We start from the raw sequence: 12,416 nt of genomic DNA on the forward strand, positions 1-12,416 counted from the left end.
CACCGGCCACCCGCGCTCTCCCCCGCGCCGCGGCGGGCTCCGGCTTAGGGCCGGAGGGAAAAAGGACGAGGCGACGCCGCCTCGCCCGCCGGCAACCCTCTCTCCTCCTCGGCGGCACCCCTGCTCCGGGACGGAGGAACGAGCCGACGCCGGCTCGGGAACCCTCCGCCCGCCGCCCCCCCCGGGCTGGCCGGCCACCGGCACCGGCCACCCGCGCTCTCCCCCGCGCCGCGGCGGGCTCCGGCTTAGGGCCGGAGGGAAAAAGGACGAGGCGACGCCGCCTCGCCCGCCGGCAACCCTCTCTCCTCCTCGGCGGCACCCCTGCTCCGGGACGGAGGAACGAGCCGACGCCGGCTCGGGAACCCTCCGCCCGCCGCCCCCCCCGGGCTGGCCGGCCACCGGCACCGGCCACCCGCGCTCTCCCCCGCGCCGCGGCGGGCTCCGGCTTAGGGCCGGAGGGAAAAAGGACGAGGCGACGCCGCCTCGCCCGCCGGCAACCCTCTCTCCTCCTCGGCGGCACCCCTGCTCCGGGACGGAGGAACGAGCCGACGCCGGCTCGGGAACCCTCCGCCCGCCGCCCCCCCCGGGCTGGCCGGCCACCGGCACCGGCCACCCGCGCTCTCCCCCGCGCCGCGGCGGGCTCCGGCTTAGGGCCGGAGGGAAAAAGGACGAGGCGACGCCGCCTCGCCCGCCGGCAACCCTCTCTCCTTCCTCGGCGGCACCCCTGCTCCGGGACGGAGGAACGAGCCGACGCCGGCTCGGGAACCCTCCGCCCGCCGCCCCCCCCGGGCTGGCCGGCCACCGGCACCGGCCACCCGCGCTCTCCCCCGCGCCGCGGCGGGCTCCGGCTTAGGGCCGGAGGGAAAAAGGACGAGGCGACGCCGCCTCGCCCGCCGGCAACCCTCTCTCCTCCTCGGCGGCACCCCTGCTCCGGGACGGAGGAACGAGCCGACGCCGGCTCGGGAACCCTCCGCCCGCCGCCCCCCCCGGGCTGGCCGGCCACCGGCACCGGCCACCCGCGCTCTCCCCCGCGCCGCGGCGGGCTCCGGCTTAGGGCCGGAGGGAAAAAGGACGAGGCGACGCCGCCTCGCCCGCCGGCAACCCTCTCTCCTCCTCGGCGGCACCCCTGCTCCGGGACGGAGGAACGAGCCGACGCCGGCTCGGGAACCCTCCGCCCGCCGCCCCCCCCGGGCCGGCCGGCCACCGGCACCGGCCACCCGCGCTCTCCCCCGCGCCGCGGCGGGCTCCGGCTTAGGGCCGGAGGGAAAAAGGACGAGGCGACGCCGCCTCGCCCGCCGGCAACCCTCTCTCCTCCTCGGCGGCACCCCTGCTCCGGGACGGAGGAACGAGCCGACGCCGGCTCGGGAACCCTCCGCCCGCCGCCCCCCCCGGGCTGGCCGGCCACCGGCACCGGCCACCCGCGCTCTCCCCCGCGCCGCGGCGGGCTCCGGCTTAGGGCCGGAGGGAAAAAGGACGAGGCGACGCCGCCTCGCCCGCCGGCAACCCTCTCTCCTTCTTCGGCGGCACCCCTGCTCCGGGACGGAGGAACGAGCCGACGCCGGCTCGGGAACCCTCCGCCCGCCGCCCCCCCCGGGCTGGCCGGCCACCGGCACCGGCCACCCGCGCTCTCCCCCGCGCCGCGGCGGGCTCCGGCTTAGGGCCGGAGAAAAAGGGTGAGGCGCCGCTCTCCTCACCCAGCCCATCATCGGGGGCCCTCCGGAGCCGAGGAAAGCCGCGGCAGGCTCTCCGCTCCCCGGCCGAATCCTGCGGCACATGCCGCCAGGATTCCCTGTCCTCATCGGGTCCCCCTCCGGGACCGGGGAAGGTGCCCCGTCTTCCCCGGCCGTACGCGTTCGAGTGCCGGCCACTGCCAACTGCCGGTCTTTGTCCTTCCCTCCCCCGCGGGATCCAGCGCTCCACTTCGCCGGGAGACCCGCGGGCGCCACCTCCGCCTCGCTAGCTCCCCTCCGGAGCCTAGCTGCTATGCCGTTCCCCTAATATGGAGATACGGTTCATCGCTCCCGGACAGCGGCAAGAACGTAGGCTCTGCCCACCGGGGAGGAGCGCCAACCACGCCGACTTTTACGATGACGTAACTGGAGGCAGCGTAAAACAGCGACCCCTTCGGCTGCTGGAAGTAGCGCTGGGGACAAAAGGTCTACCCGCCACCCCGGAACAGCGCCTAAGTCCCGCCGGAGCGAGGTAGACCTGGCGACCGGCTGCCGAGGCGGGTCAAGCGGACAGCCCTGCCGGTCCCGGAGGCGGGTAGACCTGGCAGCCCGGACCGGAGGCGGGTAGACCAGCGCGCCCAAGTCCCGCCGGAGCGAGGTAGACCTGGCGACCGGCTGCCGAGGCGGGTCAAGCGGACAGCCCTGCCGGTCCCGGAGGCGGGTAGACCTGGCAGCCCGGACCGGAGGCGGGTAGACCAGCGCGCCCAAGTCCCGCCGGAGCGAGGTAGACCTGGCGACCGGCTGCCGAGGCGGGTCAAGCGGACAGCCCTGCCGGTCCCGGAGGCGGGTAGACCTGGCAGCCCGGACCGGAGGCGGGTAGACCTGGACGCCCAAGTGCCGCCGGAGCGAGGTAGACCTGGCGACCGGCTGCCGAGGCGGGTCAAGCGGACAGCCCTGCCGGTCCCGGAGGCGGGTAGACCTGGACGCCCGGACCGGAGGCGGGTAGACCTGGACGCCCAAGTGCCGCCGGAGCGAGGTAGACCTGGCGACCGGCTGCCGAGGCGGGTCAAGCGGACAGCCCTGCCGGTCCCGGAGGCGGGTAGACCTGGACGCCCGGACCGGAGGCGGGTAGACCTGGACGCCCAAGTGCCGCCGGAGCGAGGTAGACCTGGCGACCGGCTGCCGAGGCGGGTCAAGCGGACAGCCCTGCCGGTCCCGGAGGCGGGTAGACCTGGACGCCCGGACCGGAGGCGGGTAGACCTGGACGCCCAAGTGCCGCCGGAGCGAGGTAGACCTGGCGACCGGCTGCCGAGGCGGGTCAAGCGGACAGCCCTGCCGGTCCCGGAGGCGGGTAGACCTGGACGCCCGGACCGGAGGCGGGTAGACCTGGACGCCCAAGTGCCGCCGGAGCGAGGTAGACCTGGCGACCGGCTGCCGAGGCGGGTCAAGCGGACAGCCCTGCCGGTCCCGGAGGCGGGTAGACCTGGCAGCCCGGACCGGAGGCGGGTAGACCAGCGCGCCCAAGTGCCGCCGGAGCGAGGTAGACCTGGCGACCGGCTGCCGAGGCGGGTCAAGCGGACAGCCCTGCCGGTCCCGGAGGCGGGTAGACCTGGCAGCCCGGACCGGAGGCGGGTAGACCTGGACGCCCAAGTGCCGCCGGAGCGAGGTAGACCTGGCGACCGGCTGCCGAGGCGGGTCAAGCGGACAGCCCTGCCGGTCCCGGAGGCGGGTAGACCTGGACGCCCGGACCGGAGGCGGGTAGACCTGGACGCCCAAGTGCCGCCGGAGCGAGGTAGACCTGGCGACCGGCTGCCGAGGCGGGTCAAGCGGACAGCCCTGCCGGTCCCGGAGGCGGGTAGACCTGGACGCCCGGACCGGAGGCGGGTAGACCTGGACGCCCAAGTGCCGCCGGAGCGAGGTAGACCTGGCGACCGGCTGCCGAGGCGGGTCAAGCGGACAGCCCTGCCGGTCCCGGAGGCGGGTAGACCTGGCAGCCCGGACCGGAGGCGGGTAGACCTGGACGCCCGGACCGGTCCCGGAGGTGGGTAGACCTGGCAGCCGACTGCCGAGGCGGGTAGACCTGGCAGCCCGGACCGGTCCCGGAGGCGGGTAGACCTGGCAGCCCCGACCGGAGGCGGGTAGACCTGGCATCCCCGACCGGAGGCGGGTAGACCTGGCAGCCCGGACCGGAGCAGGGTAGACCTGGCCGACCGGTCCCGGAGGCGGGTAGACCTGGCAGCCGGCTGCCGAGGCGGGTAGACCTGGCAGTCCGGACCGGAGGCGGGTAGACCTGGCAGCCGGCTGCCGAGGCGGGTAGACCTGGCAGCCCGGACCGGAGGCGGGTAGACTTGGCAGCCCGGACCGGTCCCGGAGGCGGGTAGACCTGGCAGCCGGCTGCCGAGGCGGGTAGACCTGGCACCCCGGACCGGAGGCGGGTAGACCTGGACGCCCGGACCGGAAGCGGGTAGACCTGGCCGACCGGTCCCGGAGGTGGGTAGACCTGGCAGCCCGGACCGGAGGCGGGTAGACCTGGACGCCCGGACCGGAGCAGGGTAGACCTGGCCGACCGGTCCCGGAGGCGGGTAGACCTGGCAGCCCGGACCGGAGGCGGGTAGACCTGGCAGCCCGGACCGGTCCCGGAGGTGGGTAGACCTGGCACCCCGGACCGGTCCCGGAGGTGGGTAGACCTGGCAGCCCGGACCGGAGGCGGGTAGACCTGGACGCCCGGACCGGTCCCGGAGGTGGGTAGACCTGGCAGCCGGCTGCCGAGGCGGGTAGACCTGGCAGCCCGGACCGGTCCCGGAGGCGGGTAGACCTGGCAGCCCGGACCGGTCCCGGAGGTGGGTAGACCTGGCAGCCGGCTGCCGAGGCGGGTAGACCTGGACGCCCGGACCGGTCCCGGAGGTGAGTAGACCTGGCAGCCGGCTGCCGAGGCGGGTAGACCCACCCGGACCGGGACGGCGCGGCTGCCGTATCCCGGTTCTCCCAGGGTGGAAGGATTACGGGGGGGGCGGGTGGGGGGGGGATTATTTATACCGTGTGGGTTTTTTTTTTCCTTAACTATCGTTCTCGCCCTCGTCCCCCGATTTAAAGAGTCAAGCGTTTCCGGTACTGGGTACGCCCTGATGGGGATACAGCAGACCGAGCTGGGGGGGGGGGATGTTCGATTTTTTTTTTTTTTGGCTCTTTAATTTTCTCCCCCCTTCGCCTATTTCAAGATTCGGGCGTCTCTAATACAGGGGCAACCCTCACCCGGATCTCCCGGAGCGGCGGGGAGAGGGGGGAAGAGGAGGGGCGCGGAACAGTTGTGATTTTTTTTTTTTTTAATAGTCGTTATTGTTGCTCTTATTACTATTACTGTTACGGTCGGTTTATTGCTCCTTATGATGATGAATTACCAGTTGTTAAATAATAATCTGTTTATTTTCCCCGACGCCGCTGCTGGCGGCAAGTCTGCCTGAGCAGACTCTGGACGCCTATTTCGCTCCCCGGCCGCCGGGATCGGCGAGAGCCGGCGGCCCCCGCCGCGAGCCGCCCGGCGCCCCGCCGCGACGCGAGCTCGCCGGCCGCCGGCGGACTCGGGGACCGGCGGCCCCGATCCGGCGGCGGGTGCCGGCGCCGCCGGGCGCTCGCCGGCTTTCGCCTCTCGCGGTGGGCTTTTCCATTCCGCTCGGTTTTGGCTCGGGGGGCTGCGAGGGGGGGCGTGGGGGGGCTGAGGGCGTTGGGGGGGCTGCGCGTGTGGGCGCGCGCGGTGGGGCGGGGGTGCCGGGGCGGGTGCTTTTCCCCCGCCGCTTTGCCTCCCCGGCCGCCGGGGTCGGCGAGAGCCGGCGGCCCCCGCCGCGAGCCGCCCGGCGCCCCGCCGCGACGCGAGCTCGCCGGCCGCCGGCGGACTCGGGGACCGGCGGCCCCGATCCGGCGGCGGGTGCCGGCGCCGCCGGGCGCTCGCCGGCTTTCGCCTCTCGCGGTGGGCTTTTCCGTTCCGCTCGGTTTTGGCTCGGGGGGCTGCGAGGGGGGGCGTGGGGGGGCTGAGGGCGTTGGGGGGGCTGCGCGTGTGGGCGCGCGCGGTGGGGCGGGGGTGCCGGGGCGGGTGCTTTTCCCCCCGCCGCTTTGCCTCCCCGGCCGCCGGGGTCGGCGAGAGCCGGCGGCCCCCGCCGCGAGCCGCCCGGCGCCCCGCCGCGACGCGAGCTCGCCGGCCGCCGGCGGACTCGGGGACCGGCGGCCCCGATCCGGCGGCGGGTGCCGGCGCCGCCGGGCGCTCGCCGGCTTTCGCCTCTCGCGGTGGGCTTTTCCGTTCCGCTCGGTTTTGGCTCGGGGGGCTGCGAGGGGGGGCGTGGGGGGGCTGAGGGCGTTGGGGGGGCTGCGCGTGTGGGCGCGCGCGGTGGGGCGGGGGTGCCGGGGCGGGTGCTTTTCCCCCCGCCGCTTTGCCTCCCCGGCCGCCGGGGTCGGCGAGAGCCGGCGGCCCCCGCCGCGAGCCGCCCGGCGCCCCGCCGCGACGCGAGCTCGCCGGCCGCCGGCGGACTCGGGGACCGGCGGCCCCGATCCGGCGGCGGGTGCCGGCGCCGCCGGGCGCTCGCCGGCTTTCGCCTCTCGCGGTGGGCTTTTCCGTTCCGCTCGGTTTTGGCTCGGGGGGCTGCGAGGGGGGGCGTGGGGGGGCTGAGGGCGTTGGGGGGGCTGCGCGTGTGGGCGCGCGCGGTGGGGCGGGGGTGCCGGGGCGGGTGCTTTTCCCCCGCCGCTTTGCCTCCCCGGCCGCCGGGGTCGGCGAGAGCCGGCGGCCCCCGCCGCGAGCCGCCCGGCGCCCCGCCGCGACGCGAGCTCGCCGGCCGCCGGCGGACTCGGGGACCGGCGGCCCCGATCCGGCGGCGGGTGCCGGCGCCGCCGGGCGCTCGCCGGCTTTCGCCTCTCGCGGTGGGCTTTTCCGTTCCGCTCGGTTTTGGCTCGGGGGGCTGCGAGGGGGGGCGTGGGGGGGCTGAGGGCGTTGGGGGGGCTGCGCGTGTGGGCGCGCGCGGTGGGGCGGGGGTGCCGGGGCGGGTGCTTTTCCCCCCGCCGCTTTGCCTCCCCGGCCGCCGGGGTCGGCGAGAGCCGGCGGCCCCCGCCGCGAGCCGCCCGGCGCCCCGCCGCGACGCGAGCTCGCCGGCCGCCGGCGGACTCGGGGACCGGCGGCCCCGATCCGGCGGCGGGTGCCGGCGCCGCCGGGCGCTCGCCGGCTTTCGCCTCTCGCGGTGGGCTTTTCCGTTCCGCTCGGTTTTGGCTCGGGGGGCTGCGAGGGGGGGCGTGGGGGGGCTGAGGGCGTTGGGGGGGCTGCGCGTGTGGGCGCGCGCGGTGGGGCGGGGGTGCCGGGGCGGGTGCTTTTCCCCCCGCCGCTTTGCCTCCCCGGCCGCCGGGGTCGGCGAGAGCCGGCGGCCCCCGCCGCGAGCCGCCCGGCGCCCCGCCGCGACGCGAGCTCGCCGGCCGCCGGCGGACTCGGGGACCGGCGGCCCCGATCCGGCGGCGGGTGCCGGCGCCGCCGGGCGCTCGCCGGCTTTCGCCTCTCGCGGTGGGCTTTTCCGTTCCGCTCGGTTTTGGCTCGGGGGGCTGCGAGGGGGGGCGTGGGGGGGCTGAGGGCGTTGGGGGGGCTGCGCGTGTGGGCGCGCGCGGTGGGGCGGGGGTGCCGGGGCGGGTGCTTTTCCCCCCGCCGCTTTGCCTCCCCGGCCGCCGGGGTCGGCGAGAGCCGGCGGCCCCCGCCGCGAGCCGCCCGGCGCCCCGCCGCGACGCGAGCTCGCCGGCCGCCGGCGGACTCGGGGACCGGCGGCCCCGATCCGGCGGCGGGTGCCGGCGCCGCCGGGCGCTCGCCGGCTTTCGCCTCTCGCGGTGGGCTTTTCCGTTCCGCTCGGTTTTGGCTCGGGGGGCTGCGAGGGGGGGCGTGGGGGGGCTGAGGGCGTTGGGGGGGCTGCGCGTGTGGGCGCGCGCGGTGGGGCGGGGGTGCCGGGGCGGGTGCTTTTCCCCCCGCCGCTTTGCCTCCCCGGCCGCCGGGGTCGGCGAGAGCCGGCGGCCCCCGCCGCGAGCCGCCCGGCGCCCCGCCGCGACGCGAGCTCGCCGGCCGCCGGCGGACTCGGGGACCGGCGGCCCCGATCCGGCGGCGGGTGCCGGCGCCGCCGGGCGCTCGCCGGCTTTCGCCTCTCGCGGTGGGCTTTTCCGTTCCGCTCGGTTTTGGCTCGGGGGGCTGCGGGCGGGGGGGAGAGGGGGGCTGTGTGAGGTCTTTGCGGGGGGGGAGGGGGTTGTGGGTGTACGCGCGGCGGGATGGGGGAGATTTTCCCCCTCGCCGTCATTTTCCCCCTTCTCCCCTTCCCCCCCTCCGCGGAGCAGCGGGGCGGGGGAGCGGGGGGTGGGCCCGCAGCTGCGCGCCCTGCGCATGCGCGCGTGTCCCCCCCACCCCCCGCCCGCGGTTGAAAGGCGGGGGTTCCCGCCGCGCTAACGGTCGCGGGCTCATTGGCGCCAAAGGCAGGGAAGGGAAAGGAGGGGATGCCGCTGCGGCAGCAGGCGAGAGCGCTCGGCGAGCAGGCGGGGAGCCCGGCGCAGAGGTAGGCAGGGGAGAGGGCGTGCGGGGCGCGGTCTCTCTTTTCGGAGAAAATTCCCGCTTGGCTCGGTTGCGGTTCTTTTCCTTCCTTCCTTCTGTCGGTTGGCAACCCGCGGCAGGGGCGGGCGGGCGGGCTGAAGGAGCGACCGGCCGTCCCCGCCGCCCGAGAAAGCAGGGCGGGAGCCGGGGCACGGGCAGGGCGGGGTAGAGACTCGGCAGCCGGGGTCAGAGACCGGTCGCGCCGCCGGGATTCCCCTCTCCCGCCGGGGCGCGGAGCCGGCGGGGGCTCCGCTGGGTCCTAAAGTCTCCCGTCGTCTTTCCCCGGGAGCGGCGAAACCTGCGGGCGGGAGGAGGAGCGGGTGGCCGGATTCGCCGTGAAGCGGGCGGTGGACGGGGGTGGGGGGGCGGCTTGAGGGCAAGAGGGGGGCCGGTGGGGGGGCGAGTTTCGCTCTCTGCGCGCGCGCGCGTCTGCCTCTGCCGCGCGCGAGGAGTTCGGGGAGGGGGGGGCTGTTGGGGGGTGCGGCGGCAGACGGGGGGGGTTCGGGCTGGGTGGGGGGGGGTGGGGAGGGGGTCGGCGGGAGCGTGTTTCTCTCTGCGTGCGCGCGTTTCTGCCTCTGCCGCCGGGATTCCCTTCTCCCGCCGGGGCGCGGAGCCGGCGGGGGCTCCGCTGGGTCCTAAAGTCTCCCGTCGTCTTTCCCCGGGAGCGGCGAAACCTGCGGGCGGGAGGAGGAGCGGGTGGCCGGATTCGCCGTGAAGCGGGCGGTGGACGGGGGTGGGGGTGGGGGGGCGGCTTGAGGGCAAGAGGGGGGCCGGTGGGGGGGCGAGTTTCGCTCTCTGCGCGCGCGCGCGTCTGCCTCTGCCGCGCGCGAGGAGTTCGGGGAGGGGGGGGCTGTTGGGGGGTGCGGCGGCAGACGGGGGGGGGTTCGGGCTGGTGGGGGGGGCGAGGGGGGTCGGCGGGGGGGGATTTCCGCTCTTTGCTTTGCGTGCGCGCGTACCTGCCTCTGCCGCGCGCGAGGAGTTCGGGGAGGGGGGGGCTGTTGGGGGGTGCGGCGGCAGACGGGGGGGGGTTCGGGCTGGTGGGGGGGGCGAGGGGGGTCGGCGGGGGGGGATTTCCGCTCTTTGCTTTGCGTGCGCGCGTACCTGCCTCTGCCGCGCGCGAGGAGTTCGTGGAGGGGGGGGGCTGTTGGGGGGTGCGGCGGCAGACGGGGGGGTTCGGGCTGGGGGGCCTGCCGGGGCAGGCCCGCGTCCGTGGGCACGCGGTGGGCGGTGGCCGCGTGCGCGCAGGTGCGTGCCCGAGCGCGTGCGGCGGCAGGCGAGGGGTTCGGTTCCGGGGGCCTGCCGGGGGATGAGAGCGCGCTTGCGCGAAGCGAAAAGGCCCCGTAACGCTCTCGCTAACGTCGCCTTCTCTGTTACAGCCCGCCGGGTCGGCCGCGCCGATGTCCGGCTGCCACCCGTGCCCGCCTGCGGGCGCGGCCGCTCGGCTCTTCTGCCGGTCGAAACCCCGTCCCTGGGAAAGCAGCAGCAGCAGCCGCCGCCGCCGCCAGGGCCGTGTGCCCGGGCAGGGGCTGCCGGAGAGCCGGGCCGCCCTCCTGAGAAACGTCCGCCGTCGGCGGGAAGGGTGAGAACTGCCGAGAGGACGGTAAGGTAAGGCCCCGGCGGCCCGAGGCCAAGGGGGGGAACCGCTCCCTTCGCCGGCAGGGCGCCGTCGAGAGCCCCGCCGTCTCCCCCGGAGGGCTCGGCGCGCGTAAGACCCCCACGATCCCGGCCGTTAGAGCGTGCCCTGAAGGGAAGCCTCCCCCGGTCCTCCGTGCTCCGGTTGGGGGGGGGTGGTGTGTGGTGGTGGTGGTGGGTGGGTGTGTGTGTCCAGTGCTTGGTGCCGGAGGCCGTCGGGAGAGCGACCGCAGCCTTCTCCGCCCGAGAGCCGCTGTCGGGAGGAATAGCCCTGAGCTCTCTTCTTCCTCATGCCCCCAGCCCCAGGTGCAGGCGGCCCCTCCGCGCCGAGGGCAGTTCTGTGGAGCAGCGTAAGCTAGCGTCCGGCTTGGAGATTCTCACGGCTGGCTTCTCTTCGGTACGTTCCAGTTCCTCAAACTTTTCCAGCGGGCGGGGGGGGGGGAAGGGGGAAAAGCGCTTCTCCAACAGTCTGTCCCGGCAGCGCCACAGCGTCGTGGGCCGGAGAACCCGAAGGAGGCTCGTCTCGCCGCCTCACGGCATCGGCTCCGTCTGCGCCTTTCTTCGCGAGGGTTCCTCTAAGTCGGTCTCAGAAGCCGGGGTTACGGTGAGCTCGCTCCGGTAAGGAGCTCTTCCCTCGCTGCCTTCTGCCGTCGTCACACACGCGCCCCCCCGCCGCTGCCTTCGGGCCGTCCGCCTAGCGGGGAAGCTAAAGAGAAGGCCGGCCGGCCCGCCCCGTATTTAAAAAACACGCTCGCGCTCTTCCCCACAGGGAGCTGCCGATCTCCCGCCGTAGCGATAAGCGAAGGGATTTCTCCGAGCCGCCGCGTGGCTCCCGAGTTCCTCCGGCTCACGAGAGGGTAGGTCTGGGTGGTGCGGGAGTCGGGAACGTATCCCGGGAGAGCGCAAGCGCCTGCTCTGCCTGCAGAGGCGTCTCTCGCGCGTCCCCCGGAGCAGCCCGGGCTCTCGTTTTTCACCGGGCTCTCGCCGGGAGCGATTCCGCCCCTTTGGGCGGCTGGAGAGCGTTTGTCTGTCTCCTGCGTGTTAGGGTCCCGAGGGCGCCTCGAGGACCCCGACGACCTTCGCCTGGCACCTGCGCCCGCACCCACCCGCCGCCGGCTCGCCTCTCGGGACTCGGCTGGCGTGCCCGTCCCCGCCCGTTTCAAGGGGCGGAGAGGGAGCTCTCCTCAGGTAAGGCGGCGTTTGCTTCCTAGTCGGGCTTTTGCTTTCAGCCGAAACTTTCCGCTTCCCGTTCTTCGTCGCGCCGGTCGGAGGCTCGAAAGCGTCCGTCAGCGGGGACGACGAAGGTCTGGGCCGCTCTAACGATGGGGCGCGCGCCCGCGAGGCTGCCGGGCTCTCTCTCCCTTTCCCGGCGTCGGCTCCCCTTTAGCGGTGGTTGCGGAGCCGAAGCGGTTCTCCTGGACGCGGGCGGGACGGTAAGTAAGGCGTTGCGGGGACCCGGCTCCTTGCCGCGTAGGGCGTGTAAACGGCACCGTGCTTTTCCGCTTTTCCGGCTGGCGCGGCCGCGAGAAGGGTCGCACTTCTTCCCTTCCGTGGGCGGCGGACGCGCAGCTACGGCTGCCGGGCCGCTCTCGCCGAATGCCTCGCCTCTCGTCCGGTCCGATCCCCGCGGCCCGACCGCCTGAAGGTTTGCGCAAAGCCCCGGGCAAGGCCGCGTCGGTTTGCACGTCCCCGCGTCGGCCACGGGAAATATTTTGGCGGTCCCTCGACGAAGGGGTGAACTCGACGAGGCGCTTTGAGTCTTTCGGGTGGCTGCTGCCGTTGCTGTTCCGAAGAGCGGTCCGGGTGAGAGCGCGGGCGGTCGAGAGGCCTCCTGTGACCCGGTAGAGCCGGGTACTCGTCTGCCGAGGCGGGCTTGTTCTCTCGCCTCCCGGTGCGGGTGTCTATAGGTCAGAGGGCAGCGAGATGGCTCCTGCCAAAGGAAAGGCTGACGTTTCTAGCGACGCGAGGAAACGAAAAGCCCTTCCCGCAGCTTGCCGATACAACTCGCCGGGGGCGGCGGCGGCGGCGGCGGCGGCGGCGCGTTTTGTCGGGCCGAGCGGCGGCCTTCTCGTGGGGGGGTGGGGGGAGGAGGCTCGGCGGCCCGAAGCCAGCCGTAGTCCGTGACGGCGCCTAGGTCGCCGTGACTCCCCTACGACGGTATCTGCCCTGACGTCCCTCCCTTCCTCTCTCCCCTCCAGCGTCCGGGTCTCGAGGAGAAGCAGGAGAGCGCCTTTCCGCCCCCCGCAGAAAGCAGCGGCTTCGCCCGAGGCCGGGCCCCCCCGCGTCGAGGTAGCCCGCCGACGTGCCGCCGCCGCGCCCGGGAGAGGTGGGTCAGGTAGGGGTCAGGACCGAGGCGGGGGGAAGGCGAGAGGGCCGCGCCACCCCCCCGGCCCGCTCGCGCCGGCTCTTGCGGGAAGGCCCACGTCCCACCCCACGTCCTGCCCCACAGGCCCCTTCTCTGCCCCACATCCCCCGTAACGGGATGAGAACCCCCTCCCTCTGCCCCACATCCTGCCCCACAG

Source organism: Numenius arquata, unplaced genomic scaffold (genome assembly GCF_964106895.1).
Source record: "Numenius arquata unplaced genomic scaffold, bNumArq3.hap1.1 HAP1_SCAFFOLD_208, whole genome shotgun sequence".
Taxonomy (NCBI): Eukaryota; Metazoa; Chordata; class Aves; order Charadriiformes; family Scolopacidae; genus Numenius; species Numenius arquata.